We start from the raw sequence: 25,690 nt of genomic DNA on the forward strand, positions 1-25,690 counted from the left end.
ACACGACGCCCCCTCCAGGTGCACGCACGTAGGCCGGGCCGGGTGCACACCCGACGCCCTAGCAAGGTGCGCGCACCCGGGCAGGGCTCACACTTGGCGAACGGGGCGCACTTCGCGAGGGAGGGTGTGCACCTCGACGGGGGTGGGTGGCCGGGGTGGATTCGCACGTGGGTCGCGGTTTGCTAAGTACACACTGCGACAAGCTCATAACGGGTGCGATCATACCAGCGTTAGTGCACCGGATCCCATCAGAACTCCGCAGTTAAGCGCGCTTGGGCCGGAGTAGTACTGGGATGGGTGACCTCCCGGGAAGTCCCGGTGTTGCACCCTTTTTTAGTTTTTCGCCGGGCGTCGCAATGCTATTTGAATAAACCTTTTGCCCGTTTGCGTTCTCGTCGGGGCCGGGCCGGGCCGGGGTGCGCTGCCCGCACTACCGCGCGCGCGGGGGCGACACCGAGCGCGCACCCGAGGCGCCCCGAGCACACAGGCCACGGTGCAACCCGGGCGTTGTGCGCGCACCCCGGTGCGCCCGAGGTGCTGCGCGCGCACCCAGGTGAAATCGGTGTGCACCTCGGCCAGTGCGCGCTCGGTCGAGTCGCGCACGTTGGCCAAGGTGCACGGTGATGTTTCTTACTCTAAGGTTCCGCACCAGACGCCCGGGACAGGTGAGCGAAGCTGGGCGGGGCCGGGTGCGCGGCCGGGGCAGGTGCACGCAGCTGGAGAGAGCTTTGGAGCACACTTCGGAGCGCACCAATGATGCGCTCCATTCAAAAGTTTCCTGAAAAGGCAAAAAAAGTTGAGATTATAGAATTTCCCACTTGAGAGATTGTAAAAAAAAAAAATTTAAAATGAAGGAAACGCGGGTGCCAAGGTGTGCGCAGCCCAGCCAAGGTGTGCGCACCAAGGCGCCCACCCTGGCGAAGGTGCACGCAAGGTGCGCACCCGAGGCAAACCGGACAATTAACCCAACTTTCGACTTCGCGCGCACCTTGGAGCGCACTTCGGAGCGCTCCTTGGTGCGCACCAATCTTGGGCACCTCGGAGTGCACCATGGCGCCCACCAAGGTGCGCACCCGGGGCAAACCGAGCTCCGACTTCGTGCGCACCTTGGAGCGCACGAAAGGTGCGCACCATGGCGCCCACCAAGGTGCGCAGCCCAGCCAAGGCGTGCGCATCAAGGTGCGCACCCTGGCGAAGGTGCGCACCCGGGGCAAACCGAGCTCCGACTTCGTGCGCACCTTGGAGCGCACAAAAGGTGCGCAACCCAGCCAAGGTGTGCGCACCCCGGTCAAACCGAGCTCCGAATCGTGCGCACCAGAGGTGCACGCCATCGTGCGCACCTTGGAGCACACTTCGGAGCCCTCCTTGGTGCGCGCCGATGTTGCGCACCTCGGAGCGCACCCGGGGAAAACAATGCAATTAACCCGACTTTCGACTTCGTGGGCACCTCGGAGCGCTCTCGGGTTCGCACCTCGGAGCACACCGAGGTGCGCACCTTTGATGCGCTGCCTTCACCAATTTCCAGAAAAGGCAAGAAAACATTGAGAAGGTGTGCGCACCGAGGTGCCCACCCTGGCGAAGGTGCACGCGAGGTGCGCACCCGGGGCAAACCGGGCTCCGACTTCGTGCACGCCGCACCTTGGAGCACACTTCGGAGCGCTCCTTGGTGCGCACCAGGGCGCGCAACCCAGCCGAGGTGCCCACCCCGGCGAAGGTGCACGCGAGGTGCGCACCCGGGGCAAACCGGGCTCCGACTTCGTGCACGCCATGGTGCCCACCGCGGCGAAGGTGCACGCGAGGTGCGCACCCGGGGCAAACCGGGCTCCGACTTCGTGCACGCCGCACCTTGGAGCACACTTCGGAGCGCTCCTTGGTGCGCACCATGGTGCCCACCAGGGCGCGCAACCCCGCCGAAGGTGCACGCGAGGTGCGCACCCGGGGCAAACCGGGCTCCGACTTCGTGCACGCCGCACCTTGGAGCACACTTCGGAGTGCTCCTTGGTGCGCACCATGGTGCCCACCAGGGCGCGCAACCCCGCCGAAGGTGCACGCGAGGTGCGCACCCGGGGCAAACCGGGCTCCGACTTCGTGCACGCCATGGTGCGCACCGCGGCGAAGGTGCGCACCCGGGGCAAACCGGGCTCCGACTTCGTGCACGCCGCACCTTGGAGCACACTTCGGAGCGCTCCTTGGTGCGCACCAGGGCGCGCAACCCAGCCGAGGTGCCCACCCCGGCGAAGGTGCACGCGAGGTGCGTACCCGGGGCAAACCGGGCTCCGACTTCGTGCACGCCGCACCTTGGAGCACACTTCGGAGCGCTCCTTGGTGCGCACCATGGTGCCCACCAGGCCGCGCAACCCAGCCAAGGTGTGCGCACCAAGGTGCACGCGAGGTGCGCACCCGGGGCAAACCGGGGTCCGACTTCGTGCACGCCGCACCTTGGAGCACACATCGGGGCGCTCCCGGGTTCGCACCGGCGTTGCGCACCGTGGTGGGCACCTCGGAGCACACCAAGGTGGGCAGCGAGGTGCGCACCTTTGATGCGATGCCTTCACTAATTTCCATAAAAGGCAAAAAAAAAACGAGATTTTAAAATTTCCGTTTTGAAAGATAGTGAGAAAAAGGGAATGCTGGTGCCATCTTGAGCCCGCCCTGGTGCGCAGCCCAGCCAAGGTGTGCGCACCAAGGTGCCCACCCTGGCGAAGGTGCGCGCCCGGGCAATTAACCCAACTTCCAACTTCGCGCGCGCCAGGGTGGGAGCGCACCCAACAACCGGGCCTGGGAAGAGCCAATGCGAGAAACCCCACCAAACGCTCTGACAAAAAAAGAGGGGGCGCTCCAGTAACCCCGCTTCGGAGCGCACCCTGGGCAAACCCAGCCAAGGTGCCCACCCCGGCCAAGGTGCAGGCGAGGTGCGCACCCGGGGCAAACCGGGCTCCGACAACGTGCACGCCGCACCTTGGAGCACACTTCGTAGCGCTCCCGGGTGCGCACCTCAGAGCACACCAAGGTGGGCAGCGAGGTGCGCACCTTTGATGCGCTGCCTTCACTAATTTCCAGAAAAGGCAAAAAAAAAAGGAGATTTTAAAATTTCCGTTTTGAAAGATAGTGAAAAAAACGGAACGCGCGTGCCATCTTGAGCCCGCCCTGGTGCGCAGCCCAGGTAAGGTGCCCACCCTGGCAAAGGTGCGCACCCGGGCAATTAACCCTACTTCCGACTTCGTGCGCGCCAGGGTGGCAACCGGGCCTCGGAAGAGCCAATGCGAGAAACCCCACCAAACGCTCCGACAAAAAAAGAGGCGGCGCTCCAATAACCCCGCTTCGGAGCGCAGCCGGGGCAAACCCAGCCAAGGTGCCCACCCCGACGAAGGTGCACGCGAGGTGCGCACCCGGGGCAAACCGGGCTCCGACAACGTGCACGCAGCACCTTGGAGCACACTTCGAAGCACTCCCGGGTGCCCACCGGCGTTGCGCACCGTGGTGGGCAGCGAGGTGCGCACCTTTGATGCGCTGCCTTCACTAATTTCCAGAAAAAGGCAAAAAAAAATGAGATTTTAAAATTTCCGTTTTGAAAGATAGTGAAAAAAAAGGAACGCGGGTGCCATCTTGAGCCCGCCCTGGTGCGCAGCCCAGGCAAGGCATGCGCACCAAGGTGCCCACCCGAGGTGCACACCCGGGGCAAACCGGGCTCCGACTTCGTGCAGGCCGCACCTTGGAGCACACTTCGGAGCGCTCCTTGGTGCGCACCATGGTGCCCACCAGGGCGCGCAACCCAGCCAAGGTCTGCACACTAAGGTGCCCACCCCGGCGAAGGTGCACGCGAGGTGCGCACCCGGGGCAAACCGGGCTCCGACTTCGTGCACGCCATGGTGCCCACCGCGGCGAAGGTGCACGCGAGGTGCGCACCCGGGGCAAACCGGGCTCCGACTTCGTGCACGCCGCACCTTGGAGCACACTTCGGAGCGCTCCTTGGTGCGCACCATGGTGCCCACCAGGGCGCGCAACCCAGCCAAGGTGTGCGCACCAAGGTGCACGCGAGGTGCGCACCCGGGGCAAACCGGGGTCCGACTTCGTGCACGCCGCACCTTGGAGCACACATCGGAGCGCTCCCAGGTTCGCACCAGCGTTGCGCACCTTTGATGCGCTGCCTTCACTAATTTCCAGAAAAGGCAAAAAAAAACGATATTTTAAAATTTCCGTTCTGAAAGATAGTGAAAAAAACGGAACGCGGGTGCCATCTTGAGCCCTTCCTGGTGCGCAGCCCAGGCAAGTTGTGCGCACCAAGGTGCCCACCCTGGCGGAGGTGCGCGCCCGGGGCAAACCGGGCTCCGACTTCGTGCACTGCATGGTGCCCACCAAGGCGCGCAACCCAGCCAAGGTGCCCACCGCAGCGAAGGTGCACGCGAGGTGCACACCCGGGGCAAACCGGGCTCCGACTTCGTGCACGCCGCACCTTGGAGCACACTTCAGAGCGCTCCTTGGTGCGCACCAGGGCGCGCAACCCAGCCGAGGTGCCCACCCCGGCGAAGGTGCACGCGAGGTGCGCACCCGGGGCAAACCGGGCTCCGACTTCGTGCACGCCATGGTGCCCACCGCGGCGAAGGTGCGCACCCGGGGCAAACCGGGCTCCGACTTCGTGCACGCCGCACCTTGGAGCACACTTCGGAGCGCTCCTTGGTGCGCACCATGGTGCCCACCAGGCCGCGCAACCCAGCCAAGGTGTGCGCACCAAGGTGCACGCGAGGTGCGCACCCGGGGCAAACCGGGGTCCGACTTCGTGCACGCCGCACCTTGGAGCACACATCGGGGCGCTCCCGGGTTCGCACCGGCGTTGCGCACCGTGGTGGGCACCTCGGAGCACACCAAGGTGGGCAGCGAGGTGCGCACCTTTGATGCGATGCCTTCACTAATTTCCATAAAAGGCAAAAAAAAAACGAGATTTTAAAATTTCCGTTTTGAAAGATAGTGAGAAAAAGGGAATGCTGGTGCCATCTTGAGCCCGCCCTGGTGCGCAGCCCAGCCAAGGTTTGCGCACCAAGGTGCCCACCCTGGCGAAGGTGCGCGCCCGGGCAATTAACCCAACTTCCAACTTCGCGCGCGCCAGGGTGGGAGCGCACCCAACAACCGGGCCTGGGAAGAGCCAATGCGAGAAACCCCACCAAACTCTCTGACAAAAAAAGAGGGGGCGCTCCAGTAACCCCGCTTCGGAGCGCACCCTGGGCAAACCCAGCCAAGGTGCCCACCCCGGCCAAGGTGCAGGCGAGGTGCGCACCCGGGGCAAACCGGGCTCCGACAACGTGCACGCCGCACCTTGGAGCACACTTCGTAGCGCTCCCGGGTGCGCACCTCAGAGCACACCAAGGTGGGCAGCGAGGTGCGCACCTTTGATGCGCTGCCTTCACTAATTTCCAGAAAAGGCAAAAAAAAAAGGAGATTTTAAAATTTCCGTTTTGAAAGATAGTGAAAAAAACGGAACGCGCGTGCCATCTTGAGCCCGCCCTGGTGCGCAGCCCAGGTAAGGTGCCACCCTGGCAAAGGTGCGCACCCGGGCAATTAACCCTACTTCCGACTTCGTGCGCGCCAGGGTGGCAACCGGGCCTCGGAAGAGCCAATGCGAGAAACCCCACCAAACGCTCCGACAAAAAAAGAGGCGGCGCTCCAATAACCCCGCTTCGGAGCGCAGCCGGGGCAAACCAAGCCAAGGTGCCCACCCCGACGAAGGTGCACGCGAGGTGCGCACCCGGGGCAAACCGGGCTCCGACAACGTGCACGCAGCACCTTGGAGCACACTTCGAAGCACTCCCGGGTGCCCACCGGCGTTGCGCACCGTGGTGGGCAGCGAGGTGCGCACCTTTGATGCGCTGCCTTCACTAATTTCCAGAAAAAGGCAAAAAAAAATGAGATTTTAAAATTTCCGTTTTGAAAGATAGTGAAAAAAAAGGAACGCGGGTGCCATCTTGAGCCCGCCCTGGTGCGCAGCCCAGGCAAGGCATGCGCACCAAGGTGCCCACCCGAGGTGCACACCCGGGGCAAACCGGGCTCCGACTTCGTGCAGGCCGCACCTTGGAGCACACTTCGGAGCGCTCCTTGGTGCGCACCATGGTGCCCACCAGGGCGCACCCGAGGCAAACCGGGCTCCGACTTCGTGCACGCCGCACCTTGGAGCACACATCGGAGCGCTCCCAGGTTCGCACCAGCGTTGCGCACCTTTGATGCGCTGCCTTCACTAATTTCCAGAAAAGGCAAAAAAAAACGATATTTTAAAATTTCCGTTCTGAAAGATAGTGAAAAAAACGGAACGCGGGTGCCATCTTGAGCCCTTCCTGATGCGCAGCCCAGGCAAGTTGTGCGCACCAAGGTGCCCACCCTGGCGGAGGTGCGCGCCCGGGGCAAACCGGGCTCCGACTTCGTGCACTGCATGGTGCCCACCAAGGCGCGCAACCCAGCCAAGGTGCCCACCGCAGCGAAGGTGCACGCGAGGTGCGCACCCGAGGTGCACACCCGGGGCAAACCGGGCTCCGACTTCGTGCACGCCGCACCTTGGAGCACACTTCAGAGCGCTCCTTGGTACGCACCAGGGCGCGCAACCCAGCCAAGGTGCTCACCCCGGCGAAGGTGCACGCGAGGTGCGCACCCGGGGCAAACCGGGCTCGGACTTCGTGCACGCCGCACCTTGGAGCACACATCGGAGCGCTCCCGGGTTCGCACCAGCATTGCGCACCTTTGATGCGCTGCCTTCACTAATTTCCAGAAAAGGCAAAAAAAAGAAAAAAATGAGATTTTAAAATTTCCGTTTTGAAAGATAGTGAAAAAAACGGAACGCGGGTGCCATCTTGAGCCCGCCCTGGTGTGCAGCCCAGGCAAGTTGTGCGCACCAAGGCACCCACCCTGGCCAAGGTGGGTCACGGGGTGGGTCCTAGGGTGGGTAACGGGGTGGGTACTAAGGTGCGTGCCAAGGTGGGTCATAGGGTGGGTGCCAAGGTGGGCACCAGGGTGGGTGTGCACCAACCCTAGCCAGGGTAGGTCACGGGGTGGTTGTCGGGGTGGGCGTCAAGGAGCCAAGGTGGGTGGCAAGTAGCCAAGTTGCGTGCCAAGGTGGGTGTCGGGGTGGGTGCCAAGGATCCAAGGTGGGTGCCAAGGAACCAAGGTGGGTGTCTGGGTGGGTGCCGAGGTGGGAGCCAGGGTGGGTCCCAAGGTGAGTGCAAAGGTGGGTGCCAGGGTCAAGGTGAGTGCCAATGTGGGTTCCAAGGTGCCAGGGTCAGGGTGAGTGCCAATGTGGGTTCAAAGGTGCTAAGTTGGGTGCGAGGTTGGGTGCGAGGGTGGGTGGGTGCCAAGGTGTGCTAGGTGGAAGCCCGGGTGGGTCGGCATCCCATGGGTGTCGAGTTGGGTGCCTGATGGGTGCTTCTTGTCAAGTTTTAGTCGTCGGGACTCATTTCGAGCCTTAGAGGTCGTTTCTTGTCCGGTTGCCCTGTCTTCGACCTGGGAACCCAATTTTGGTCCTCGGGTCCCATTTTTTTTTGTCTCGCATCCCACTTTTGGCCTGTGGCCTTTTCGGGGTCGATTCTCGTTTTGGGCATCAGAGCATGTTTCTTCTCCTAAAACCCAATATTTGTTTATTAAGTCTCGGAACACATTTTTGTTCTCGTGGACCCATCATGGGTCTTGGAACGCATTTGTGGTCCTTGGGTCCCATTTTGCATCCCGAAACTTGTGTTTTGGTGCTTGATCCCTATTTTGGGTGCCCACCTTGCACCAAGTGCGCACCCGGGGCAAACCGAGCGCCTTGGTGCACCGGGGCAAGATCGAGCGTGCACCCGAGGCGCCCCGAACATGCACCAAGGTGCACTCGGCCCACATGTGAGCGCAGGTCGTTGCGCCCGAGGTGGTGTGTGGGCACCGCGTTGCAGACGGGACACTGCACGCACACGACGCCCCCTCCAGGTGCACGCACGTAGGCCGGGCCGGGTGCACACCCGACGCCCTAGCAAGGTGCGCGCACCCGGGCAGGGCTCACACTTGGCGAACGGGGCGCACTTCGCGAGGGAGGGTGTGCACCTCGACGGGGGTGGGTGGCCGGGGTGGATTCGCACGTGGGTCGCGGTTTGCTAAGTACACACTGCGACAAGCTCATAACGGGTGCGATCATACCAGCGTTAGTGCACCGGATCCCATCAGAACTCCGCAGTTAAGCGCGCTTGGGCCGGAGTAGTACTGGGATGGGTGACCTCCCGGGAAGTCCCGGTGTTGCACCCTTTTTTAGTTTTTCGCCGGGCGTCGCAATGCTATTTGAATAAACCTTTTGCCCGTTTGCGTTCTCGTCGGGGCCGGGCCGGGCCGGGGTGCGCTGCCCGCACTACCGCGCGCGCGGGGGCGACACCGAGCGCGCACCCGAGGCGCCCCGAGCACACAGGCCACGGTGCAACCCGGGCGTTGTGCGCGCACCCCGGTGCGCCCGAGGTGCTGCGCGCGCACCCAGGTGAAATCGGTGTGCACCTCGGCCAGTGCGCGCTCGGTCGAGTCGCGCACGTTGGCCAAGGTGCACGGTGATGTTTCTTACTCTAAGGTTCCGCACCAGACGCCCGGGACAGGTGAGCGAAGCTGGGCGGGGCCGGGTGCGCGGCCGGGGCAGGTGCACGCAGCTGGAGAGAGCTTTGGAGCACACTTCGGAGCGCACCAATGATGCGCTCCATTCAAAAGTTTCCTGAAAAGGCAAAAAAAGTTGAGATTATAGAATTTCCCACTTGAGAGATTGTAAAAAAAAAAAATTTAAAATGAAGGAAACGCGGGTGCCAAGGTGTGCGCAGCCCAGCCAAGGTGTGCGCACCAAGGCGCCCACCCTGGCGAAGGTGCACGCAAGGTGCGCACCCGAGGCAAACCGGACAATTAACCCAACTTTCGACTTCGCGCGCACCTTGGAGCGCACTTCGGAGCGCTCCTTGGTGCGCACCAATCTTGGGCACCTCGGAGTGCACCATGGCGCCCACCAAGGTGCGCACCCGGGGCAAACCGAGCTCCGACTTCGTGCGCACCTTGGAGCGCACGAAAGGTGCGCACCATGGCGCCCACCAAGGTGCGCAGCCCAGCCAAGGCGTGCGCATCAAGGTGCGCACCCTGGCGAAGGTGCGCACCCGGGGCAAACCGAGCTCCGACTTCGTGCGCACCTTGGAGCGCACAAAAGGTGCGCAACCCAGCCAAGGTGTGCGCACCCCGGTCAAACCGAGCTCCGAATCGTGCGCACCAGAGGTGCACGCCATCGTGCGCACCTTGGAGCACACTTCGGAGCCCTCCTTGGTGCGCGCCGATGTTGCGCACCTCGGAGCGCACCCGGGGAAAACAATGCAATTAACCCGACTTTCGACTTCGTGGGCACCTCGGAGCGCTCTCGGGTTCGCACCTCGGAGCACACCGAGGTGCGCACCTTTGATGCGCTGCCTTCACCAATTTCCAGAAAAGGCAAGAAAACATTGAGAAGGTGTGCGCACCGAGGTGCCCACCCTGGCGAAGGTGCACGCGAGGTGCGCACCCGGGGCAAACCGGGCTCCGACTTCGTGCACGCCGCACCTTGGAGCACACTTCGGAGCGCTCCTTGGTGCGCACCAGGGCGCGCAACCCAGCCGAGGTGCCCACCCCGGCGAAGGTGCACGCGAGGTGCGCACCCGGGGCAAACCGGGCTCCGACTTCGTGCACGCCATGGTGCCCACCGCGGCGAAGGTGCACGCGAGGTGCGCACCCGGGGCAAACCGGGCTCCGACTTCGTGCACGCCGCACCTTGGAGCACACTTCGGAGCGCTCCTTGGTGCGCACCATGGTGCCCACCAGGGCGCGCAACCCCGCCGAAGGTGCACGCGAGGTGCGCACCCGGGGCAAACCGGGCTCCGACTTCGTGCACGCCGCACCTTGGAGCACACTTCGGAGCGCTCCTTGGTGCGCACCATGGTGCCCACCAGGGCGCGCAACCCCGCCGAAGGTGCACGCGAGGTGCGCACCCGGGGCAAACCGGGCTCCGACTTCGTGCACGCCATGGTGCGCACCGCGGCGAAGGTGCGCACCCGGGGCAAACCGGGCTCCGACTTCGTGCACGCCGCACCTTGGAGCACACTTCGGAGCGCTCCTTGGTGCGCACCAGGGCGCGCAACCCAGCCGAGGTGCCCACCGCGGCGAAGGTGCACGCGAGGTGCGTACCCGGGGCAAACCGGGCTCCGACTTCGTGCACGCCGCACCTTGGAGCACACTTCGGAGCGCTCCTTGGTGCGCACCATGGTGCCCACCAGGCCGCGCAACCCAGCCAAGGTGTGCGCACCAAGGTGCACGCGAGGTGCGCACCCGGGGCAAACCGGGGTCCGACTTCGTGCACGCCGCACCTTGGAGCACACATCGGGGCGCTCCCGGGTTCGCACCGGCGTTGCGCACCGTGGTGGGCACCTCGGAGCACACCAAGGTGGGCAGCGAGGTGCGCACCTTTGATGCGATGCCTTCACTAATTTCCATAAAAGGCAAAAAAAAAACGAGATTTTAAAATTTCCGTTTTGAAAGATAGTGAGAAAAAGGGAATGCTGGTGCCATCTTGAGCCCGCCCTGGTGCGCAGCCCAGCCAAGGTGTGCGCACCAAGGTGCCCACCCTGGCGAAGGTGCGCGCCCGGGCAATTAACCCAACTTCCAACTTCGCGCGCGCCAGGGTGGGAGCGCACCCAACAACCGGGCCTGGGAAGAGCCAATGCGAGAAACCCCACCAAACGCTCTGACAAAAAAAGAGGGGGCGCTCCAGTAACCCCGCTTCGGAGCGCACCCTGGGCAAACCCAGCCAAGGTGCCCACCCCGGCCAAGGTGCAGGCGAGGTGCGCACCCGGGGCAAACCGGGCTCCGACAACGTGCACGCCGCACCTTGGAGCACACTTCGTAGCGCTCCCGGGTGCGCACCTCAGAGCACACCAAGGTGGGCAGCGAGGTGCGCACCTTTGATGCGCTGCCTTCACTAATTTCCAGAAAAGGCAAAAAAAAAAGGAGATTTTAAAATTTCCGTTTTGAAAGATAGTGAAAAAAACGGAACGCGCGTGCCATCTTGAGCCCGCCCTGGTGCGCAGCCCAGGTAAGGTGCCCACCCTGGCAAAGGTGCGCACCCGGGCAATTAACCCTACTTCCGACTTCGTGCGCGCCAGGGTGGCAACCGGGCCTCGGAAGAGCCAATGCGAGAAACCCCACCAAACGCTCCGACAAAAAAAGAGGCGGCGCTCCAATAACCCCGCTTCGGAGCGCAGCCGGGGCAAACCCAGCCAAGGTGCCCACCCCGACGAAGGTGCACGCGAGGTGCGCACCCGGGGCAAACCGGGCTCCGACAACGTGCACGCAGCACCTTGGAGCACACTTCGAAGCACTCCCGGGTGCCCACCGGCGTTGCGCACCGTGGTGGGCAGCGAGGTGCGCACCTTTGATGCGCTGCCTTCACTAATTTCCAGAAAAAGGCAAAAAAAAATGAGATTTTAAAATTTCCGTTTTGAAAGATAGTGAAAAAAAAGGAACGCGGGTGCCATCTTGAGCCCGCCCTGGTGCGCAGCCCAGGCAAGGCATGCGCACCAAGGTGCCCACCCGAGGTGCACACCCGGGGCAAACCGGGCTCCGACTTCGTGCAGGCCGCACCTTGGAGCACACTTCGGAGCGCTCCTTGGTGCGCACCATGGTGCCCACCAGGGCGCGCAACCCAGCCAAGGTCTGCACACTAAGGTGCCCACCCCGGCGAAGGTGCACGCGAGGTGCGCACCCGGGGCAAACCGGGCTCCGACTTCGTGCACGCCATGGTGCCCACCGCGGCGAAGGTGCACGCGAGGTGCGCACCCGGGGCAAACCGGGCTCCGACTTCGTGCACGCCGCACCTTGGAGCACACTTCGGAGCGCTCCTTGGTGCGCACCATGGTGCCCACCAGGGCGCGCAACCCAGCCAAGGTGTGCGCACCAAGGTGCACGCGAGGTGCGCACCCGGGGCAAACCGGGGTCCGACTTCGTGCACGCCGCACCTTGGAGCACACATCGGAGCGCTCCCAGGTTCGCACCAGCGTTGCGCACCTTTGATGCGCTGCCTTCACTAATTTCCAGAAAAGGCAAAAAAAAACGATATTTTAAAATTTCCGTTCTGAAAGATAGTGAAAAAAACGGAACGCGGGTGCCATCTTGAGCCCTTCCTGGTGCGCAGCCCAGGCAAGTTGTGCGCACCAAGGTGCCCACCCTGGCGGAGGTGCGCGCCCGGGGCAAACCGGGCTCCGACTTCGTGCACTGCATGGTGCCCACCAAGGCGCGCAACCCAGCCAAGGTGCCCACCGCAGCGAAGGTGCACGCGAGGTGCACACCCGGGGCAAACCGGGCTCCGACTTCGTGCACGCCGCACCTTGGAGCACACTTCAGAGCGCTCCTTGGTGCGCACCAGGGCGCGCAACCCAGCCGAGGTGCCCACCCCGGCGAAGGTGCACGCGAGGTGCGCACCCGGGGCAAACCGGGCTCCGACTTCGTGCACGCCATGGTGCCCACCGCGGCGAAGGTGCGCACCCGGGGCAAACCGGGCTCCGACTTCGTGCACGCCGCACCTTGGAGCACACTTCGGAGCGCTCCTTGGTGCGCACCATGGTGCCCACCAGGCCGCGCAACCCAGCCAAGGTGTGCGCACCAAGGTGCACGCGAGGTGCGCACCCGGGGCAAACCGGGGTCCGACTTCGTGCACGCCGCACCTTGGAGCACACATCGGGGCGCTCCCGGGTTCGCACCGGCGTTGCGCACCGTGGTGGGCACCTCGGAGCACACCAAGGTGGGCAGCGAGGTGCGCACCTTTGATGCGATGCCTTCACTAATTTCCATAAAAGGCAAAAAAAAAACGAGATTTTAAAATTTCCGTTTTGAAAGATAGTGAGAAAAAGGGAATGCTGGTGCCATCTTGAGCCCGCCCTGGTGCGCAGCCCAGCCAAGGTTTGCGCACCAAGGTGCCCACCCTGGCGAAGGTGCGCGCCCGGGCAATTAACCCAACTTCCAACTTCGCGCGCGCCAGGGTGGGAGCGCACCCAACAACCGGGCCTGGGAAGAGCCAATGCGAGAAACCCCACCAAACTCTCTGACAAAAAAAGAGGGGGCGCTCCAGTAACCCCGCTTCGGAGCGCACCCTGGGCAAACCCAGCCAAGGTGCCCACCCCGGCCAAGGTGCAGGCGAGGTGCGCACCCGGGGCAAACCGGGCTCCGACAACGTGCACGCCGCACCTTGGAGCACACTTCGTAGCGCTCCCGGGTGCGCACCTCAGAGCACACCAAGGTGGGCAGCGAGGTGCGCACCTTTGATGCGCTGCCTTCACTAATTTCCAGAAAAGGCAAAAAAAAAAGGAGATTTTAAAATTTCCGTTTTGAAAGATAGTGAAAAAAACGGAACGCGCGTGCCATCTTGAGCCCGCCCTGGTGCGCAGCCCAGGTAAGGTGCCACCCTGGCAAAGGTGCGCACCCGGGCAATTAACCCTACTTCCGACTTCGTGCGCGCCAGGGTGGCAACCGGGCCTCGGAAGAGCCAATGCGAGAAACCCCACCAAACGCTCCGACAAAAAAAGAGGCGGCGCTCCAATAACCCCGCTTCGGAGCGCAGCCGGGGCAAACCAAGCCAAGGTGCCCACCCCGACGAAGGTGCACGCGAGGTGCGCACCCGGGGCAAACCGGGCTCCGACAACGTGCACGCAGCACCTTGGAGCACACTTCGAAGCACTCCCGGGTGCCCACCGGCGTTGCGCACCGTGGTGGGCAGCGAGGTGCGCACCTTTGATGCGCTGCCTTCACTAATTTCCAGAAAAAGGCAAAAAAAAATGAGATTTTAAAATTTCCGTTTTGAAAGATAGTGAAAAAAAAGGAACGCGGGTGCCATCTTGAGCCCGCCCTGGTGCGCAGCCCAGGCAAGGCATGCGCACCAAGGTGCCCACCCGAGGTGCACACCCGGGGCAAACCGGGCTCCGACTTCGTGCAGGCCGCACCTTGGAGCACACTTCGGAGCGCTCCTTGGTGCGCACCATGGTGCCCACCAGGGCGCACCCGAGGCAAACCGGGCTCCGACTTCGTGCACGCCGCACCTTGGAGCACACATCGGAGCGCTCCCAGGTTCGCACCAGCGTTGCGCACCTTTGATGCGCTGCCTTCACTAATTTCCAGAAAAGGCAAAAAAAAACGATATTTTAAAATTTCCGTTCTGAAAGATAGTGAAAAAAACGGAACGCGGGTGCCATCTTGAGCCCTTCCTGATGCGCAGCCCAGGCAAGTTGTGCGCACCAAGGTGCCCACCCTGGCGGAGGTGCGCGCCCGGGGCAAACCGGGCTCCGACTTCGTGCACTGCATGGTGCCCACCAAGGCGCGCAACCCAGCCAAGGTGCCCACCGCAGCGAAGGTGCACGCGAGGTGCGCACCCGAGGTGCACACCCGGGGCAAACCGGGCTCCGACTTCGTGCACGCCGCACCTTGGAGCACACTTCAGAGCGCTCCTTGGTACGCACCAGGGCGCGCAACCCAGCCAAGGTGCTCACCCCGGCGAAGGTGCACGCGAGGTGCGCACCCGGGGCAAACCGGGCTCGGACTTCGTGCACGCCGCACCTTGGAGCACACATCGGAGCGCTCCCGGGTTCGCACCAGCATTGCGCACCTTTGATGCGCTGCCTTCACTAATTTCCAGAAAAGGCAAAAAAAAGAAAAAAATGAGATTTTAAAATTTCCGTTTTGAAAGATAGTGAAAAAAACGGAACGCGGGTGCCATCTTGAGCCCGCCCTGGTGTGCAGCCCAGGCAAGTTGTGCGCACCAAGGCACCCACCCTGGCCAAGGTGGGTCACGGGGTGGGTCCTAGGGTGGGTAACGGGGTGGGTACTAAGGTGCGTGCCAAGGTGGGTCATAGGGTGGGTGCCAAGGTGGGCACCAGGGTGGGTGTGCACCAACCCTAGCCAGGGTAGGTCACGGGGTGGTTGTCGGGGTGGGCGTCAAGGAGCCAAGGTGGGTGGCAAGTAGCCAAGTTGCGTGCCAAGGTGGGTGTCGGGGTGGGTGCCAAGGATCCAAGGTGGGTGCCAAGGAACCAAGGTGGGTGTCTGGGTGGGTGCCGAGGTGGGAGCCAGGGTGGGTCCCAAGGTGAGTGCAAAGGTGGGTGCCAGGGTCAAGGTGAGTGCCAATGTGGGTTCCAAGGTGCCAGGGTCAGGGTGAGTGCCAATGTGGGTTCAAAGGTGCTAAGTTGGGTGCGAGGTTGGGTGCGAGGGTGGGTGGGTGCCAAGGTGTGCTAGGTGGAAGCCCGGGTGGGTCGGCATCCCATGGGTGTCGAGTTGGGTGCCTGATGGGTGCTTCTTGTCAAGTTTTAGTCGTCGGGACTCATTTCGAGCCTTAGAGGTCGTTTCTTGTCCGGTTGCCCTGTCTTCGACCTGGGAACCCAATTTTGGTCCTCGGGTCCCATTTTTTTTTGTCTCGCATCCCACTTTTGGCCTGTGGCCTTTTCGGGGTCGATTCTCGTTTTGGGCATCAGAGCATGTTTCTTCTCCTAAAACCCAATATTTGTTTATTAAGTCTCGGAACACATTTTTGTTCTCGTGGACCCATCATGGGTCTTGGAACGCATTTGTGGTCCTTGGGTCCCATTTTGCATCCCGAAACTTGTGTTTTGGTGCTTGATCCCTATTTTGGGTGCCCACCTTGCACCAAGTGCGCACCCGGGGCAAACCGAGCGCCTTGGTGCACCGGGGCAAGATCGAGCGTGCACCCGAGGCGCCCCGAACATGCACCAAGGTGCACTCGGCCCACATGTGAGCGCAGGTCGTTGCGCCCGAGGTGGTGTGTGGGCACCGCGTTGCAGACGGGACACTGCACGCACACGACGCCCCCTCCAGGTGCACGCACGTAGGCCGGGCCGGGTGCACACCCGACGCCCTAGCAAGGTGCGCGCACCCGGGCAGGGCTCACACTTGGCGAACGGGGCGCACTTCGCGAGGGAGGGTGTGCACCTCGACGGGGGTGGGTGGCCGGGGTGGATTCGCACGTGGGTCGCGGTTTGCTAAGTACACACTGCGACAAGCTCATAACGGGTGCGATCATACCAGCGTTAGTGCACCGGATCCCATCAGAACTCCGCAGTTAAGCGCGCTTGGGCCGGAGTAGTACTGGGATGGGTGACCTCCCGGGAAGTCCCGGTGTTGCACCCTTTTTTAGTTTTTCGCCGGGCGTCGCAATGCTATTTGAATAAACCTTTTGCCCGTTTGCGTTCTCGTCGGGGCCGGGCCGGGCCGGGGTGCGCTGCCCGCACTACCGCGCGCGCGGGGGCGACACCGAGCGCGCACCCGAGGCGCCCCGAGCACACAGGCCACGGTGCAACCCGGGCGTTGTGCGCGCACCCCGGTGCGCCCGAGGTGCTGCGCGCGCACCCAGGTGAAATCGGTGTGCACCTCGGCCAGTGCGCGCTCGGTCGAGTCGCGCACGTTGGCCAAGGTGCACGGTGATGTTTCTTACTCTAAGGTTCCGCACCAGACGCCCGGGACAGGTGAGCGAAGCTGGGCGGGGCCGGGTGCGCGGCCGGGGCAGGTGCACGCAGCTGGAGAGAGCTTTGGAGCACACTTCGGAGCGCACCAATGATGCGCTCCATTCAAAAGTTTCCTGAAAAGGCAAAAAAAGTTGAGATTATAGAATTTCCCACTTGAGAGATTGTAAAAAAAAAAAATTTAAAATGAAGGAAACGCGGGTGCCAAGGTGTGCGCAGCCCAGCCAAGGTGTGCGCACCAAGGCGCCCACCCTGGCGAAGGTGCACGCAAGGTGCGCACCCGAGGCAAACCGGACAATTAACCCAACTTTCGACTTCGCGCGCACCTTGGAGCGCACTTCGGAGCGCTCCTTGGTGCGCACCAATCTTGGGCACCTCGGAGTGCACCATGGCGCCCACCAAGGTGCGCACCCGGGGCAAACCGAGCTCCGACTTCGTGCGCACCTTGGAGCGCACGAAAGGTGCGCACCATGGCGCCCACCAAGGTGCGCAGCCCAGCCAAGGCGTGCGCATCAAGGTGCGCACCCTGGCGAAGGTGCGCACCCGGGGCAAACCGAGCTCCGACTTCGTGCGCACCTTGGAGCGCACAAAAGGTGCGCAACCCAGCCAAGGTGTGCGCACCCCGGTCAAACCGAGCTCCGAATCGTGCGCACCAGAGGTGCACGCCATCGTGCGCACCTTGGAGCACACTTCGGAGCCCTCCTTGGTGCGCGCCGATGTTGCGCACCTCGGAGCGCACCCGGGGAAAACAATGCAATTAACCCGACTTTCGACTTCGTGGGCACCTCGGAGCGCTCTCGGGTTCGCACCTCGGAGCACACCGAGGTGCGCACCTTTGATGCGCTGCCTTCACCAATTTCCAGAAAAGGCAAGAAAACATTGAGAAGGTGTGCGCACCGAGGTGCCCACCCTGGCGAAGGTGCACGCGAGGTGCGCACCCGGGGCAAACCGGGCTCCGACTTCGTGCACGCCGCACCTTGGAGCACACTTCGGAGCGCTCCTTGGTGCGCACCAGGGCGCGCAACCCAGCCGAGGTGCCCACCCCGGCGAAGGTGCACGCGAGGTGCGCACCCGGGGCAAACCGGGCTCCGACTTCGTGCACGCCATGGTGCCCACCGCGGCGAAGGTGCACGCGAGGTGCGCACCCGGGGCAAACCGGGCTCCGACTTCGTGCACGCCGCACCTTGGAGCACACTTCGGAGCGCTCCTTGGTGCGCACCATGGTGCCCACCAGGGCGCGCAACCCCGCCGAAGGTGCACGCGAGGTGCGCACCCGGGGCAAACCGGGCTCCGACTTCGTGCACGCCGCACCTTGGAGCACACTTCGGAGCGCTCCTTGGTGCGCACCATGGTGCCCACCAGGGCGCGCAACCCCGCCGAAGGTGCACGCGAGGTGCGCACCCGGGGCAAACCGGGCTCCGACTTCGTGCACGCCATGGTGCGCACCGCGGCGAAGGTGCGCACCCGGGGCAAACCGGGCTCCGACTTCGTGCACGCCGCACCTTGGAGCACACTTCGGAGCGCTCCTTGGTGCGCACCAGGGCGCGCAACCCAGCCGAGGTGCCCACCCCGGCGAAGGTGCACGCGAGGTGCGTACCCGGGGCAAACCGGGCTCCGACTTCGTGCACGCCGCACCTTGGAGCACACTTCGGAGCGCTCCTTGGTGCGCACCATGGTGCCCACCAGGCCGCGCAACCCAGCCAAGGTGTGCGCACCAAGGTGCACGCGAGGTGCGCACCCGGGGCAAACCGGGGTCCGACTTCGTGCACGCCGCACCTTGGAGCACACATCGGGGCGCTCCCGGGTTCGCACCGGCGTTGCGCACCGTGGTGGGCACCTCGGAGCACACCAAGGTGGGCAGCGAGGTGCGCACCTTTGATGCGATGCCTTCACTAATTTCCATAAAAGGCAAAAAAAAAACGAGATTTTAAAATTTCCGTTTTGAAAGATAGTGAGAAAAAGGGAATGCTGGTGCCATCTTGAGCCCGCCCTGGTGCGCAGCCCAGCCAAGGTGTGCGCACCAAGGTGCCCACCCTGGCGAAGGTGCGCGCCCGGGCAATTAACCCAACTTCCAACTTCGCGCGCGCCAGGGTGGGAGCGCACCCAACAACCGGGCCTGGGAAGAGCCAATGCGAGAAACCCCACCAAACGCTCTGACAAAAAAAGAGGGGGCGCTCCAGTAACCCCGCTTCGGAGCGCACCCTGGGCAAACCCAGCCAAGGTGCCCACCCCGGCCAAGGTGCAGGCGAGGTGCGCACCCGGGGCAAACCGGGCTCCGACAACGTGCACGCCGCACCTTGGAGCACACTTCGTAGCGCTCCCGGGTGCGCACCTCAGAGCACACCAAGGTGGGCAGCGAGGTGCGCACCTTTGATGCGCTGCCTTCACTAATTTCCAGAAAAGGCAAAAAAAAAAGGAGATTTTAAAATTTCCGTTTTGAAAGATAGTGAAAAAAACGGAACGCGCGTGCCATCTTGAGCCCGCCCTGGTGCGCAGCCCAGGTAAGGTGCCCACCCTGGCAAAGGTGCGCACCCGGGCAATTAACCCTACTTCCGACTTCGTGCGCGCCAGGGTGGCAACCGGGCCTCGGAAGAGCCAATGCGAGAAACCCCACCAAACGCTCCGACAAAAAAAGAGGCGGCGCTCCAATAACCCCGCTTCGGAGCGCAGCCGGGGCAAACCCAGCCAAGGTGCCCACCCCGACGAAGGTGCACGCGAGGTGCGCACCCGGGGCAAACCGGGCTCCGACAACGTGCACGCAGCACCTTGGAGCACACTTCGAAGCACTCCCGGGTGCCCACCGGCGTTGCGCACCGTGGTGGGCAGCGAGGTGCGCACCTTTGATGCGCTGCCTTCACTAATTTCCAGAAAAAGGCAAAAAAAAATGAGATTTTAAAATTTCCGTTTTGAAAGATAGTGAAAAAAAAGGAACGCGGGTGCCATCTTGAGCCCGCCCTGGTGCGCAGCCCAGGCAAGGCATGCGCACCAAGGTGCCCACCCGAGGTGCACACCCGGGGCAAACCGGGCTCCGACTTCGTGCAGGCCGCACCTTGGAGCACACTTCGGAGCGCTCCTTGGTGCGCACCATGGTGCCCACCAGGGCGCGCAACCCAGCCAAGGTCTGCACACTAAGGTGCCCACCCCGGCGAAGGTGCACGCGAGGTGCGCACCCGGGGCAAACCGGGCTCCGACTTCGTGCACGCCATGGTGCCCACCGCGGCGAAGGTGCACGCGAGGTGCGCACCCGGGGCAAACCGGGCTCCGACTTCGTGCACGCCGCACCTTGGAGCACACTTCGGAGCGCTCCTTGGTGCGCACCATGGTGCCCACCAGGGCGCGCAACCCAGCCAAGGTGTGCGCACCAAGGTGCACGCGAGGTGCGCACCCGGGGCAAACCGGGGTCCGACTTCGTGCACGCCGCACCTTGGAGCACACATCGGAGCGCTCCCAGGTTCGCACCAGCGTTGCGCACCTTTGATGCGCTGCCTTCACTAATTTCCAGAAAAGGCAAAAAAAAACGATATTTTAAAATTTCCGTTCTGAAAGATAGTGAAAAAAACGGAACGCGGGTGCCATCTTGAGCCCTTCCTGGTGCGCAGCCCAGGCAAGTTGTGCGCACCAAGGTGCCCACCCTGGCGGAGGTGCGCGCCCGGGGCAAACCGGGCTCCGACTTCGTGCACTGCATGGTGCCCACCAAGGCGCGCAACCCAGCCAAGGTGCCCACCGCAGCGAAGGTGCACGCGAGGTGCACACCCGGGGCAAACCGGGCTCCGACTTCGTGCACGCCGCACCTTGGAGCACACTTCAGAGCGCTCCTTGGTGCGCACCAGGGCGCGCAACCCAGCCGAGGTGCCCACCCCGGCGAAGGTGCACGCGAGGTGCGCACCCGGGGCAAACCGGGCTCCGACTTCGTGCACGCCATGGTGCCCACCGCGGCGAAGGTGCGCACCCGGGGCAAACCGGGCTCCGACTTCGTGCACGCCGCACCTTGGAGCACACTTCGGAGCGCTCCTTGGTGCGCACCATGGTGCCCACCAGGCCGCGCAACCCAGCCAAGGTGTGCGCACCAAGGTGCACGCGAGGTGCGCACCCGGGGCAAACCGGGGTCCGACTTCGTGCACGCCGCACCTTGGAGCACACATCGGGGCGCTCCCGGGTTCGCACCGGCGTTGCGCACCGTGGTGGGCACCTCGGAGCACACCAAGGTGGGCAGCGAGGTGCGCACCTTTGATGCGATGCCTTCACTAATTTCCATAAAAGGCAAAAAAAAAACGAGATTTTAAAATTTCCGTTTTGAAAGATAGTGAGAAAAAGGGAATGCTGGTGCCATCTTGAGCCCGCCCTGGTGCGCAGCCCAGCCAAGGTTTGCGCACCAAGGTGCCCACCCTGGCGAAGGTGCGCGCCCGGGCAATTAACCCAACTTCCAACTTCGCGCGCGCCAGGGTGGGAGCGCACCCAACAACCGGGCCTGGGAAGAGCCAATGCGAGAAACCCCACCAAACTCTCTGACAAAAAAAGAGGGGGCGCTCCAGTAACCCCGCTTCGGAGCGCACCCTGGGCAAACCCAGCCAAGGTGCCCACCCCGGCCAAGGTGCAGGCGAGGTGCGCACCCGGGGCAAACCGGGCTCCGACAACGTGCACGCCGCACCTTGGAGCACACTTCGTAGCGCTCCCGGGTGCGCACCTCAGAGCACACCAAGGTGGGCAGCGAGGTGCGCACCTTTGATGCGCTGCCTTCACTAATTTCCAGAAAAGGCAAAAAAAAAAGGAGATTTTAAAATTTCCGTTTTGAAAGATAGTGAAAAAAACGGAACGCGCGTGCCATCTTGAGCCCGCCCTGGTGCGCAGCCCAGGTAAGGTGCCACCCTGGCAAAGGTGCGCACCCGGGCAATTAACCCTACTTCCGACTTCGTGCGCGCCAGGGTGGCAACCGGGCCTCGGAAGAGCCAATGCGAGAAACCCCACCAAACGCTCCGACAAAAAAAGAGGCGGCGCTCCAATAACCCCGCTTCGGAGCGCAGCCGGGGCAAACCAAGCCAAGGTGCCCACCCCGACGAAGGTGCACGCGAGGTGCGCACCCGGGGCAAACCGGGCTCCGACAACGTGCACGCAGCACCTTGGAGCACACTTCGAAGCACTCCCGGGTGCCCACCGGCGTTGCGCACCGTGGTGGGCAGCGAGGTGCGCACCTTTGATGCGCTGCCTTCACTAATTTCCAGAAAAAGGCAAAAAAAAATGAGATTTTAAAATTTCCGTTTTGAAAGATAGTGAAAAAAAAGGAACGCGGGTGCCATCTTGAGCCCGCCCTGGTGCGCAGCCCAGGCAAGGCATGCGCACCAAGGTGCCCACCCGAGGTGCACACCCGGGGCAAACCGGGCTCCGACTTCGTGCAGGCCGCACCTTGGAGCACACTTCGGAGCGCTCCTTGGTGCGCACCATGGTGCCCACCAGGGCGCACCCGAGGCAAACCGGGCTCCGACTTCGTGCACGCCGCACCTTGGAGCACACATCGGAGCGCTCCCAGGTTCGCACCAGCGTTGCGCACCTTTGATGCGCTGCCTTCACTAATTTCCAGAAAAGGCAAAAAAAAACGATATTTTAAAATTTCCGTTCTGAAAGATAGTGAAAAAAACGGAACGCGGGTGCCATCTTGAGCCCTTCCTGATGCGCAGCCCAGGCAAGTTGTGCGCACCAAGGTGCCCACCCTGGCGGAGGTGCGCGCCCGGGGCAAACCGGGCTCCGACTTCGTGCACTGCATGGTGCCCACCAAGGCGCGCAACCCAGCCAAGGTGCCCACCGCAGCGAAGGTGCACGCGAGGTGCGCACCCGAGGTGCACACCCGGGGCAAACCGGGCTCCGACTTCGTGCACGCCGCACCTTGGAGCACACTTCAGAGCGCTCCTTGGTACGCACCAGGGCGCGCAACCCAGCCAAGGTGCTCACCCCGGCGAAGGTGCACGCGAGGTGCGCACCCGGGGCAAACCGGGCTCGGACTTCGTGCACGCCGCACCTTGGAGCACACATCGGAGCGCTCCCGGGTTCGCACCAGCATTGCGCACCTTTGATGCGCTGCCTTCACTAATTTCCAGAAAAGGCAAAAAAAAGAAAAAAATGAGATTTTAAAATTTCCGTTTTGAAAGATAGTGAAAAAAACGGAACGCGGGTGCCATCTTGAGCCCGCCCTGGTGTGCAGCCCAGGCAAGTTGTGCGCACCAAGGCACCCACCCTGGCCAAGGTGGGTCACGGGGTGGGTCCTAGGGTGGGTAACGGGGTGGGTACTAAGGTGCGTGCCAAGGTGGGTCATAGGGTGGGTGCCAAGGTGGGCACCAGGGTGGGTGTGCACCAACCCTAGCCAGGGTAGGTCACGGGGTGGTTGTCGGGGTGGGCGTCAAGGAGCCAAGGTGGGTGGCAAGTAGCCAAGTTGCGTGCCAAGGTGGGTGTCGGGGTGGGTGCCAAGGATCCAAGGTGGGTGCCAAGGAACCAAGGTGGGTGTCTGGGTGGGTGCCGAGGTGGGAGCCAGGGTGGGTCCCAAGGTGAGTGCAAAGGTGGGTGCCAGGGTCAAGGTGAGTGCCAATGTGGGTTCCAAGGTGCCAGGGTCAGGGTGAGTGCCAATGTGGGTTCAAAGGTGCTAAGTTGGGTGCGAGGTTGGGTGCGAGGGTGGGTGGGTGCCAAGGTGTGCTAGGTGGAAGCCCGGGTGGGTCGGCATCCCATGGGTGTCGAGTTGGGTGCCTGATGGGTGCTTCTTGTCAAGTTTTAGTCGTCGGGACTCATTTCGAGCCTTAGAGGTCGTTTCTTGTCCGGTTGCCCTGTCTTCGACCTGGGAACCCAATTTTGGTCCTCGGGTCCCATTTTTTTTTGTCTCGCATCCCACTTTTGGCCTGTGGCCTTTTCGGGGTCGATTCTCGTTTTGGGCATCAGAGCATGTTTCTTCTCCTAAAACCCAATATTTGTTTATTAAGTCTCGGAACACATTTTTGTTCTCGTGGACCCATCATGGGTCTTGGAACGCATTTGTGGTCCTTGGGTCCCATTTTGCATCCCGAAACTTGTGTTTTGGTGCTTGATCCCTATTTTGGGTGCCCACCTTGCACCAAGTGCGCACCCGGGGCAAACCGAGCGCCTTGGTGCACCGGGGCAAGATCGAGCGTGCACCCGAGGCGCCCCGAACATGCACCAAGGTGCACTCGGCCCACATGTGAGCGCAGGTCGTTGCGCCCGAGGTGGTGTGTGGGCACCGCGTTGCAGACGGGACACTGCACGCACACGACGCCCCCTCCAGGTGCACGCACGTAGGCCGGGCCGGGTGCACACCCGACGCCCTAGCAAGGTGCGCGCACCCGGGCAGGGCTCACACTTGGCGAACGGGGCGCACTTCGCGAGGGAGGGTGTGCACCTCGACGGGGGTGGGTGGCCGGGGTGGATTCGCACGTGGGTCGCGGTTTGCTAAGTACACACTGCGACAAGCTCATAACGGGTGCGATCATACCAGCGTTAGTGCACCGGATCCCATCAGAACTCCGCAGTTAAGCGCGCTTGGGCCGGAGTAGTACTGGGATGGGTGACCTCCCGGGAAGTCCCGGTGTTGCACCCTTTTTTAGTTTTTCGCCGGGCGTCGCAATGCTATTTGAATAAACCTTTTGCCCGTTTGCGTTCTCGTCGGGGCCGGGCCGGGCCGGGGTGCGCTGCCCGCACTACCGCGCGCGCGGGGGCGACACCGAGCGCGCACCCGAGGCGCCCCGAGCACACAGGCCACGGTGCAACCCGGGCGTTGTGCGCGCACCCCGGTGCGCCCGAGGTGCTGCGCGCGCACCCAGGTGAAATCGGTGTGCACCTCGGCCAGTGCGCGCTCGGTCGAGTCGCGCACGTTGGCCAAGGTGCACGGTGATGTTTCTTACTCTAAGGTTCCGCACCAGACGCCCGGGACAGGTGAGCGAAGCTGGGCGGGGCCGGGTGCGCGGCCGGGGCAGGTGCACGCAGCTGGAGAGAGCTTTGGAGCACACTTCGGAGCGCACCAATGATGCGCTCCATTCAAAAGTTTCCTGAAAAGGCAAAAAAAGTTGAGATTATAGAATTTCCCACTTGAGAGATTGTAAAAAAAAAAAATTTAAAATGAAGGAAACGCGGGTGCCAAGGTGTGCGCAGCCCAGCCAAGGTGTGCGCACCAAGGCGCCCACCCTGGCGAAGGTGCACGCAAGGTGCGCACCCGAGGCAAACCGGACAATTAACCCAATTTTCGACTTCGCGCGCACCTTGGAGCGCACTTCGGAGCGCTCCTTGGTGCGCACCAATCTTGGGCACCTCGGAGTGCACCATGGCGCCCACCAAGGTGCGCACCCGGGGCAAACCGAGCTCCGACTTCGTGCGCACCTTGGAGCGCACGAAAGGTGCGCACCATGGCGCCCACCAAGGTGCGCAGCCCAGCCAAGGCGTGCGCATCAAGGTGCGCACCCTGGCGAAGGTGCGCACCCGGGGCAAACCGAGCTCCGACTTCGTGCGCACCTTGGAGCGCACAAAAGGTGCGCAACCCAGCCAAGGTGTGCGCACCCCGGTCAAACCGAGCTCCGAATCGTGCGCACCAGAGGTGCACGCCATCGTGCGCACCTTGGAGCACACTTCGGAGCCCTCCTTGGTGCGCGCCGATGTTGCGCACCTCGGAGCGCACCCGGGGAAAACAATGCAATTAACCCGACTTTCGACTTCGTGGGCACCTCGGAGCGCTCTCGGGTTCGCACCTCGGAGCACACCGAGGTGCGCACCTTTGATGCGCTGCCTTCACCAATTTCCAGAAAAGGCAAGAAAACATTGAGAAGGTGTGCGCACCGAGGTGCCCACCCTGGCGAAGGTGCACGCGAGGTGCGCACCCGGGGCAAACCGGGCTCCGACTTCGTGCACGCCGCACCTTGGAGCACACTTCGGAGCGCTCCTTGGTGCGCACCAGGGCGCGCAACCCAGCCGAGGTGCCCACCCCGGCGAAGGTGCACGCGAGGTGCGCACCCGGGGCAAACCGGGCTCCGACTTCGTGCACGCCATGGTGCCCACCGCGGCGAAGGTGCACGCGAGGTGCGCACCCGGGGCAAACCGGGCTCCGACTTCGTGCACGCCGCACCTTGGAGCACACTTCGGAGCGCTCCTTGGTGCGCACCATGGTGCCCACCAGGGCGCGCAACCCCGCCGAAGGTGCA

The 25,690-nt window shown here is 63.0% G+C and overlaps 4 non-coding genes across 4 annotated transcripts; all 4 read left to right on the plus strand.

The window, feature by feature from the left end:
* The first annotated feature begins 211 nt into the window (after positions 1-211).
* On the plus strand, positions 212-330 carry LOC131872354 (5S ribosomal RNA). Its single transcript, XR_009370509.1, has one exon. It is a non-coding gene; the product is annotated as a 5S ribosomal RNA (ribosomal RNA).
* A 7,804-nt stretch (positions 331-8,134) lies between these two features.
* Positions 8,135-8,253, plus strand: LOC131872360 (5S ribosomal RNA). Its single transcript, XR_009370515.1, has one exon. It is a non-coding gene; the product is annotated as a 5S ribosomal RNA (ribosomal RNA).
* Positions 8,254-16,057: 7,804 nt separating this feature from the next.
* LOC131872361 (5S ribosomal RNA) lies at positions 16,058-16,176 on the plus strand. The gene has a single exon (XR_009370516.1). It is a non-coding gene; the product is annotated as a 5S ribosomal RNA (ribosomal RNA).
* Positions 16,177-23,980: 7,804 nt separating this feature from the next.
* Positions 23,981-24,099, plus strand: LOC131872362 (5S ribosomal RNA). Its single transcript, XR_009370517.1, has one exon. It is a non-coding gene; the product is annotated as a 5S ribosomal RNA (ribosomal RNA).
* Positions 24,100-25,690: the final 1,591 nt, after the last annotated feature.

Source organism: Cryptomeria japonica, unplaced genomic scaffold (assembly GCF_030272615.1).
Source record: "Cryptomeria japonica unplaced genomic scaffold, Sugi_1.0 HiC_scaffold_573, whole genome shotgun sequence".
Classification (NCBI taxonomy): domain Eukaryota; kingdom Viridiplantae; phylum Streptophyta; class Pinopsida; order Cupressales; family Cupressaceae; genus Cryptomeria; species Cryptomeria japonica.